This window comes from Ictalurus punctatus, chromosome 4 (genome assembly GCF_001660625.3).
Source record: "Ictalurus punctatus breed USDA103 chromosome 4, Coco_2.0, whole genome shotgun sequence".
NCBI lineage: Eukaryota > Metazoa > Chordata > Actinopteri > Siluriformes > Ictaluridae > Ictalurus > Ictalurus punctatus.
This window is the reverse complement of record NC_071284.1, coordinates 19,863,405-19,874,446: the sequence shown is the minus strand read 5'-3', so window position 1 is coordinate 19,874,446 and position 11,042 is coordinate 19,863,405. Positions and strand designations below refer to the sequence as shown.

Genomic DNA, 11,042 nt, shown 5'->3' with positions numbered 1-11,042 from the left:
TCCAAATCATTCTTTTAATTCGAATTCCGTGTGTTTCCCTGTTTGGAAACTGAATGAAAGTGTTTTGAGTTCCATGATGACGTTCATCTAAACACAGAGCGCGCAAGAGAGGGAGAGTGCGCGTGCGAGAGATTTTTTTTCCCCTTTTTTCTTCCCCTTTTTCCAATGCTTTAGTTATCAAACTTCACACTACACATTAAAGTCAAGGTGACTCATTATATATATATATATATATATATATATATATATATATATATATATATATATATATATAAATAAAAATGCTTAAACAAATGCTTAAACATATTTCTGTAAAAATTAAAATCAATCAGTATTTTTTGATGTTATCAGTCCGGAGAGAACTTTACTGGCAGTTTGTGTTGTGCCACGTTGTTTCTTCTGCACAGGCATATCGACATCTTTGCCTGATTAATGATAAAATTGATCAGCTGACATTTGAACCTGTTCCTTGTAAGTGATGTACTTAACAAATTAATAAAAACCTGAAAAGTAAAAAGACCCGAGGTTACAGTCTCTGCCTAACTCTGAGGCCAAATCACAAGGACCGAAGTGAGACATGTGCAATGTGGTCCGTATCAGGCTAAGTCACATCCCCCCCGTTGAGATAATGTTGAGCCTAAATATTTGGTTTTAGAGAGCACTGTACCTTCACAGCAGTATTAAATGTAGGTAAGTCAAATGAACTGACTCACTAACAAGAGCTGGAATAACCATAACTAATTTGTGTATCTGTGATTCCTATACGGGTACGTGTCTATACATTGTTAAGCAGTGTAAGTTTGAGTTCTTCTGGCGTGTGGTATTCATGTTCAAAATGATGAATAATTTCTGCATATTTTCTCTTTGAATGTTGGTTATGTCCAGTGACGAATAATTAGTAAGATCAGATGGCAGTAGTAGTCTGCACATTTTAAACTTTCTGTAAGGTGTGTAAGGGAATTAGCCCGGGGAAGGGCTGAGCACAGATTCACAAGAGGCAGGTTTTAGTGATCCAGTGGTTAGGTTTTTATTTTTCTATGTGGGTGCTGTCTGCAGTGAGGAGGCGTGTGTGTGTGAGTGGGTTTTGTGGGTGTGGCGGCTGGCGTTGCGACACTGCCGAGGGCGTGTCGGGGTTCCCAGGAGGTGTGGGGGGAGAGAGAGAGAGAGAGAGAGAGAGAGGCGTAATGGTGGCGTCGTGCTAAAGGTCGGAATACCTCTATGTTGCTGAACAACGCGCACGTAGCCTGTATCTTAGCCGTCCTCCTCGCACGGGCGGAAGAGCGTTCCTTTATACTCTTCCGCTGTCGCCTGAGTGGTGGAATTTTCCCGACGGACTCCTCAGTCGCCGGCCGGTGTAGCTTCGACGGTCCCGCCCCACCGTGACGGTCCTTCCATCTGATGGTGTGTTTGGCACGAGGCTGTCCGCTTTGTGCCTGCGCGGCAGTCGGGGAAGGAGCGACTTTCTTATTATGTGCGCCGGCTGTCGGTCCGTCGCGACAGGTGCTGTACGCCTGTTACAGATGTGATATCTGAGTCCGTAATATTAGAATAAGGTGGTGATTACTTAATGTGGAATTCGGGTTTTGCAGGGAGTACGAGTATCTGGATTAGGCAGCCTTGCATAATGGTTCCTTTTGCTGACATGTTGTGCTGATGTGAGTTTTTGAGTTAGTTTAATTACAGTCTCTTTGCAACAGTGTAGTTTGAAGTGATTTGTTTCTTTTATGAACTGTATATATTATATATATATATATATATATATATATATATATATATATATATATATATATATATATATATAAATTTTTTATATATATATAAATATATATAAATAAATAAATTATATATATATATAAATTATATATATATATATATATATATATATATATATATATATATATATATATACATACATACATACATATACATACATACACACACAGTATCTCACAAAAGTGAGTACACCCCTAAGTGAAAATGTCCAAACTGGGCCCAAAGTGTCAATATTTTGTGTGGCCACCATTATTTTCCAGTACTGCCTTAACCCTCTTGGGCATGGAGTTCACCAGAGCTTCACAGGTTGCCACTGGAGTCCTCTTCCACTCCTCCATGACAACATCATGGAGCTGGTGGATGTTAGAGACCTTGTGCTCCTCCACCTTCCGTTTGAAGATGCCCCACAGATGCTCAATAGGGTTTAGGTCTGGAGACATGCTTGGCCAGTCCATCACTTTTTACCCTCAGCTTCTTTACATAGGCAGTGGTTATCTTGGAGGTGTGTTTGGGGTCGTTATCATGCTGGAATAAGGGAGGGGATCATGCTCCGCTTCAGTATGTCACAGTACATGTTGGCATTGATGGTTCCCTCAATGAACTGTAGCTCCCCAGTGCTGGCAGCACTCATGCAGCCCCAGACCATGACACTCCCACCACCATGCTTGACTGTAGGCAAGAGACACTTGTCTTTGTACTCCTCACCTGGTTGCTGCCACACACGCTTGACACCATCTGAACCAAATAAGTTTATCTTGGTCTCATCAGACCACAGGACATGGTTCCAGTAATCCATGTCCTTAGTCTGCTTGTCTTCAGCAAACTGTTTGCAGGCTTTCTTGTGCATCATCTTTAGAAGAGGCTTCCTTCTGGGACGACAGCCATGCAGACCAATTTGATGCAGTGTGCGGTGTATGGTCTGATCACTGACAGGCTGACCCCCCCACCCCTTCAACCTCTGCAGCAATGATGGCAGCACTCACATGTCTATTTCCCAAAGACAACCTCTGGATATGACACTGATCACGTGCACTCAACTTCTTTGGTCGATAATGGCAAGGCCTGTTCTGAGTGGAACCTGTCCTGCTAAACCGCTGCATGGTCTTGGCCACCGTGCTGCAGCTCAGTGTCAGGGTCTTGGACAATCTTCTTATAGCCTATGCAATCTTTATGTAGAGCAACAATTTTTATTGATCCTCAGAGAGTTCTTTGCCAAATTTAACACACCTGCTCCCCATTCACACCTGACACCTTGTAACACTAACAAGTCACATGACACCGGGGAGGGAAAATGGCTAATTGGGCCCAATTTGGACATTTTCACTTAGTAGTGTACTCACTTTTGTTGCCAGCAGGTTTAGACATTAATGGCTGTGTGTTGAGTTATTTTGAGGGGACAGCAAATTTACACTGTTATACAAGCTGTACACTCACTACTTTACATTGTAGCAAACTGTCATTTCTTCAGTGTTGTCACATGAAAAGCTATAATCAAATATTTACAAAAATGTGAGGGGTGTACTCACTTTTGTGAGATACTATGTATGTAATATATATATATATATATATATATATATATATATATATATATATATACATACATAGTATCTCATATATATATATATATATACTATATATACATAGTATATATATATATATATATATATATATATATATATATATATACACACACATATATATATATATATATATATATATATATATATATATGTGTGTATATATGTGTGTATATATATATATATATATATATATACTATGTATATATATATATATATATATATATATATATATATATATATATATATATATATACACACATATATACACACATATATATATATACAGTGGGGGAAAAAAGTATTTGATCCCCTGCTGATTTTGTACGTTTGCCCACTGACAAAGAAATGATCAGTCTATAATTTTAATGGTAGGTTTATTTGAACAGTGAGAGACAGAATAACAACAAAAAAATCCAGAAAAATGCATGTCAAAAATTTTATAAATTAATTTGCATTTTAATGAGGGAAAAAAGTATTTGACCCCCTCTCAATCAGAAAGATTTCTGGCTCCCAGGTGTCTTTTATACAGGTAACGAGCTGAGATTAGGAGCACACTCTTAAAGGGAGTGCTCCTAATATCAGTTTGTTACCTGTATAAAAGACACCTGTCCACAGAAGCAATCAATCAATCAGATTCCAAACTCTCCACCATGGCCAAGACCAAAGAGCTCTCCAAGGATGTCAGGGACAAGACTGTAGACCTACACAAGTCTGGAATGGGCTACAAGACCATTGCCAAGCAGCTTGGTGAGAAGGGGACAACAGTTGGTGCGATTATTCACAAATGGAAGAAGCACAAAAGAACTGTCAATCTCCCTCGGCCTGGGGCTCCATGCAAGATCTCACCTCGTGGAGTTGCATTGATCATGAGAACAGTGAGGAATCAGCCCAGAACTACACGGGAGGATCTTGTCAATGATCTCAAGGCAGCTGGGACCATAGTCACCAAGAAAACAATTGGTAACACACTACGCCGTGAAGGACTGAAATCCTGCAGCGCGCGCAAGGTCCGCTGCTCAAGAAAGCACATATACATGCCCGTCTGAAGTTTGCCAGTGAACATCTGAATGATTCAGCGGATAACTGGGTGAAAGTGTTGAGGTCAGATGAGACCAAAATGGAGCTCTTTGGCATCAACTCAACTCGCCGTGTTTGGAGGAGGAGGAATGCTGCCTATGACCCCTGGAACACCATCCCCACCGTCAAACATGGAGGTGGAAACATTATGCTTTGGGGGTTTTTTTCTGCTAAGGGGACAGGACAACTTCACCGCATCAAAGGGACGATGGACGGGGCCATGTACCGTCAAATCTTGGGTGAAAACCTCCTTCCCTCAGACAGGGCATTGAAAATGGGTCGTGGATGGGTATTCCAGCATGACAATGACCCAAAACGCACGGCCAAGTCAACAAAGGAGTGGCTCAAGAAGAAGCACATTAAGGTCCTGGAGTGACCTAGGCAGTCTCCAGACCTAAATCCCATAGAAAATCTGTGGAGAGAGCTGAAGGTTCGAGTTGCCAAACGTCAGCCTCGAAACCTTAATGATTTGGAGAAGATCTGCAAAGAGGAGTGGGACAAAATCCCTCCTGAGATGTGTGCAAACCTGGTGGCCAACTACAAGAAACGTCTGACCTCTGTGATTGCCAACAAGGGTTTTTAAACCAAGTACTAAGTCATGTTTTGCAGAGGGGTCAAATACTTATTTCCCTCATTAAAATGCGAATCAATTTATAACATTTTTGACGTGCGTTTTTCTGGATTTTTTTGTTGTTATTCTGTCTCTCACTGTTCAAATAAATCTACCATTAAAATTATAGACTGATCATTTCTTTGTCAGTGGGCAAACGTATAAAATCAGCAGGGGATCAAATACTTTTTTCCCCCACTGTATATATATATATATATATATATATATATATATTATATGGTGTGCTATGGATATGTCATACAAAGTATACGAGTTGCAATATTTAAATAATACTGAGCAGTGGTCACAAACTCGAGGAATGGAGCATATACTGCACAATCTATGAAGTGAATTGATAAATCTTTATATGGTAGCTGTGACTGAGCTGTGAACTGGATGCAGGTGTGTGTGATCTGGGAATTGCAGTCCATGGCAGCCATGTTTGTGGACCGCAGTGCAGGATGGGAAATGTGGTTTGTGACATGAGTAGATTTAACACTACCTTAATATGGTCAAATACAGTTTAAATGAAATGGATACATTTATAGAAGGAATCTTCTATAATGCCTTAATGCCTTCTAAATATGCCTATTCACAAATGGGCGCTCAGCCAAGGATACAAATTGGCGGTAAATTGAAACAAAGCTCATGGATGATAAATTTTATTTTAGACTAAGTTAAATACATATTCACATTACTCCTAATTAGATATATTAAAATAAAGTGAACAAAATTTAAATGTCATGTATGAAGGGTCTGAGTGATATTTTGAGTGTGGTACAGTTATAAGTTAATAAGGGAGAAAGAGGTGCATGCATGTCTACCATTTAGACTAAACACTATTGTTGTACACATAAAACCAAATTCACTAGGTTGTTTTGAATAAAAATTAGTGGGATAAAAGTGACTAGAGAACTGTAAATACATGTCTAGATCTCAACCTCATTTACTCAATTTTTTAGTTCTGTATTATTGGGATTATCACTCGTTAACACAGATGGGATAACATGTTAGGTTAGTGTACATCACAAATAGTCCTAGACTAAAGGATTTTGTTTTTCATGCACCAGAAGAATATTACGAAAGGAAATCAGGAAGGAATAAGAATGAATCTTTGCCTGTTGGGTTTGTATTTTTTAAAGTCAACAGACTAGAACTCTTTTACAGGTTAACTAAACATGAGAGTGGAAGACCCCTTTATGAGAGGTATTATTCCTTTGATTAGAGAAGTTGAGATTACTTCAGTAATTTTTAAATGATTTGATAGACCAACATTATTTAATCTCTGCAGCAATATTTCATGATCCACTGTGTTGAAAGCCTTTGATAAATCGACAAACAGGGAAGTGCAGAAGGTACCGTGACATTGTTTTAGGACTTTCAAAACAGCTGTTGTGATGATATGTTTATATGACCTTAGACTTTTTTGCAAACTGATAACATGTCAACGGTTCACTGAAAAGGCTTTCTAAAAGGGACATAGGACAGGAGGCTTTAGGATTGGACTGTAATGATTAATATAGTGGGATTTCCCTGGTTTAATAATAATAAATAAATAAATAAATTGAAGAAAAAAACAACTGATTTTCAAATTTCTGGTATAACCCGGTTGTCTAATGAAAGATTAAAAAGATAAGTTAAAAGAGATGAAATAATATCAGCTGCTAAGTTTAGAAATACAGACTTCACACAATCAGGGCCTTGTGATTGATTCATATCGAACAATGTGTGTGCTCTGTAAACATCAGAAGTCTCCTCATTTTGAATGTTTAATGGCTTTTTTGCATTATTAAAATCAGTATACAGTGAATCACTTGAAAAGTATTCACCATTTGTAATAGGCCTAGATCTGGGGCATAAATTGAACATTTAATGATGGGTTTTGCAGTTGTGTGTTCCCAGTTGTCTGTCTCCAGTTTCCAAAGTGGACAGTGATGATGGCACCCCTCATCCTGAACTCACTACCAAACCTGGCACATTATGGGCTGCATAAGGTTGAAGCGCGGCAAGTAACATGTACACTGTAATAAGCTAAAGTGAAGTATAGTCATCCTGTGTCCTGTAAACAATATCTTCAATCCTCAGAAAAGGATGAAGGAACATGCCCACTTAGTCTAGCATTATTGCAGCAAGCTGTGATAACAACTGCGATAATTTCTGCAATACAACCCACCCAGTAACCAATGTTTAAGGCTGGAAGAGGATGGCATTTTACACAAAAGTTGCACAGTCAACTAACTAGTCATCCCAGTAGCTCCATTACTTATAGTATGTTGTGTATGTATATATATATATATATATATATATATATATATATATATATATATATATATATATATATAATATATATATATATATATATATATATATATATATATATATATATATATATATATATATATAATATATATAATATATATATATATATACACACAACATACTATAAGTAATGGAGCTACTGGGATGACTAGTTATATATATATATATATATATATATATATATATATATATATATATATATATATATATATATATATATATATATAAAAAGATGTCCCTACTGTAACCCATCCCATTCCACATGATATTATTATTGATCAGCGCTTTTTCCAAGTGACTGCATGTGAGAGCTCAAGGCCGTTACTCCCCTTGGATCAGTAGTACACCTGGGAGTGTCTCCTTCGGGGGCTGTGGGCTCCCCTGCAGTGTACTCCTCTGTGGTCATAGACTCCCTTGCATGCTCCCAAGGCCGACAGGACATGATTGGGGTCATCCTCCGCCCCATAAAGCACAACAAATGTTCCTGGACGTTATCAAGTATGGTCTGCAGTGGATCACTGATTGCTCTCTACATGACAAAATCCTGAGATCTGGGTGTTCTTTGGACCAGCCTGACATTGAATGGACTTATGCTCTGCACCTGTACTATGGCTGGCAAACGTCAACAATGATGGTGTCTTACATGTGACTGAAAGGGGGGACGCCGCTGGGGGGGTCCCGGCTCAGGAGTGTGGGGCACTTGCAGGGCTGTAGTTTATGTATTAAAAACATTGGATTTGGTGGCACAAGGATTGCCAGCACGGTGCGTGCCGCGGCTGGAGATGCTCTCTTAGTGCAGATCACTGGGAAAATTGCTCTCTCACACATCGATCTTACACTCATCACACCAGGTCATTTGTATTTTGAAAGAACAGGACATGGGGATATGGGGTTAGTCTATGTGCCACCCAAAATGAAACTCTTAAACCTATTAGCCGAAATTCATATTTCGTCGAGCTTAAAAGTCTGAAGTTTCGAGTCTGAAATTTCACAAACATTATGCGCACCTTGATCTGCCCAATTGGCTGAATTAAAAGCTATCACTACAGAGTGCAACCTGGTTAAGGGTAGAATTGCTAATATATAAATATATAGATAAATATTTACGTTTTGCCCATGGATTGTGTCATCGGTTTGGAGTTGTGCGAATGCAGTGAGGTTTTAGAATAAGTTGGAACGCCACTTTAACATACCGAGCAAATAGTTAATTGAATTCTAATTGTACCTTCTGCACTTTGCACTGTATGTATTACAGATGCCCATGATTTTAACCAGTATGCGAGGGGGAAGGTAAAGGAATGATCTCTGTACTTACAGGCAACGGTGGAGGATAAACTGAGTGTAATATTTGTGCTCAAAATTTTTTTTCCTTGACCAGGGATAGGTCCTAGATCTGGCATACCATCTCAAGTTTAACGTAATTTGTGCTGATACTAAACATATTTCGGTAGATGCTCTACCTCTTGCACTAATGACCTATCGCATGCAGACTAACAGCAATATGTATCTAACACCGCATGAAATGCTTACCAGTCGACCCATGTCCGTGTCTGTTCCTTATGAAGGACTGCCACTGGAGTAATTGGAGATGGATCAAAAAACATATGAGACAACTAACTTATGCATGAAGCTATCTATTCACAGGAAAAGAGCTGGGTGCATTGTTATGAGTGAATCGTTACTGCCTCAACGGGGGGAGGTGTTCACCCGGAGGCGGGAGACCAGGAGCTGAAGCTGACTACAAGAACATGTGTCCCCCGATCCCCGAGGATGCTCGGTCCTCCAATGACGAGGTCGTGGGGAACACGTGAAGGTCCGGTACGAAGCTGCTGTCAACGGGGGGTCTGCCCTCAAGAGAGAGAACTCTCGTCTATCGTAGAACTCTCAAGTCAATGGCAGACCAGGATGAGAAGATGTGATGATCCATACCCTGGGTGTAAGTGCTAGCCTAACCTCTCCCCAAAGGGTGGCTCTCTACAGTACGTAAAGTGCTTGAGCTGAAGACAACCAGCATACAGAGAGATACTGCCAACAGAGACTGTCAAGTTGTATTGTTATAAAATGTTTGTGATATGACCCGTGACATGTGATGTGCAACAAAGTGTGACACACTCAGGCACGAGAAAAGTATAATGGTGCTGTCGAGCACATAGTGCTGGCAGGGTGGGAATTTTTCCTCATAGGAGGTTTTTTCACCCACCCCTGACTGCGAAGGATTGGGGTTTGTTTTTTTGGGAGGAAGCAAGACTCTGCAGGTCCCGACAAATACAAAACTGTGGGCTGACGGGCCCAGTTGAGAAAGGTAGGGACATGTAGATCCAATCCTGATCAGTGTAGCATAGAAGTGGTTACTGTAAGGGACCCATTTGATTACGAGGATGAGCGCAGGAATTATGGCTTTGTTAGAGTAATCCTCCGACAGCTAGCGGGGGACAGCCATGGGGTGCGGCAGAAACAGTTTCTCCACAGATACCCGCTTAATTAAGGTAGTTTATGAGGCTTTATAGCCTCAGATGGGGGAATGTTGTGGATAAAAATGACATGAAATAAACAGGAGGGAGACCTAGTATGAGTAATATGTAATTTTATTGAAAATTCACAGGACTGGTTGGATTCACACTTTAAGATCTTTAAGAGTAACACACTATGGTTTATTAGTCACAGAGAAATATAAGAGCTGAGGAGGGCAGACTGAGAAACACACACACTCTCATACAGTCAAGGGCAGGCGTGCAGACATAACACACACAAAGGCCCAATGCACACATAACATTGAGATAACAACATGAGACTAAGGTCTCTCTATAATTGTTTTCTCTCTCTCGCACTTTCAATCCTAATGGTAGTCAGAAAGTCCTCTTTCAAAACATAATGGTAAATTTGATAAGCCTCTTTTTAAACATCATGGTAATGTAGATGAGCTCTTTTTTAACCCTATTGGTATTGATATAATCTTTCTAAAATATATTGGTTATCTACTGTGTAAATACAGTATAAATACTGGAGCTTGAGCTCCAGGTGTCAGATCACTTCTGAGAATTCTCATCGGTGTGGATCTCGTGTGGTGGAACGGAACCAATAAATCTGGACCCTTGCTTCTTCTCACTCACGGCTGGTGTCTTTTTTTCTATCTCCAACTGGGTTTACAGATGTGAGTATTTGCTTCTATGTTGAATTTTAAGTGTCGTTGGGTGATAGGCTAAATTTAGGCCAGCACCACACAAAATATTGACACTTTGGGCCCAATTTGGACATTTTCACTTAGGGTGTACTCACTTATGTTGCCAGTGGTTTAGACATTAATGGCTGTGTGTTGAATTATTTTGAGGGGACAGCAAATTTACACTGTTATACAAGCTGTACACTAACTAGTTTACATTGTAGGAAAGTGTCGTTTCTTCAGTGTTGTCACATGAAAAGATAATCAAATATTTACAAAAATGTGATGGGTGTACTCACTTTTGTGAGATACTGTACATACATACATACATACATACATACATACACACGATGGTCTGTCTGAATACTAGCTTCTGATTGGCTGGAAGGTGTGTGTTCAAACCACTGAATGCACAGGTAGTTCCAGTCAGCTGTTCTCAATCACTGTTCTAAATTAATGTGTTGCCTATAAACAGCTGTAACCATAGTAACTTACAGTTACAGCTGCATACAGAGTGAATGTT

At 39.6% G+C, this 11,042-nt stretch overlaps 1 long non-coding RNA gene across 1 annotated transcript; it reads left to right on the top strand.

Annotated features, from left to right (window-relative positions):
* Positions 1 to 1,135: 1,135 nt before the first annotated feature.
* On the top strand, positions 1,136 to 10,464 carry LOC108264720 (uncharacterized). The gene is made up of 2 exons (XR_008393892.1): positions 1,136 to 1,500; positions 9,004 to 10,464. It is a non-coding gene; the product is annotated as an uncharacterized LOC108264720 (long non-coding RNA).
* The last annotated feature ends 578 nt before the right edge of the window (positions 10,465 to 11,042 follow it).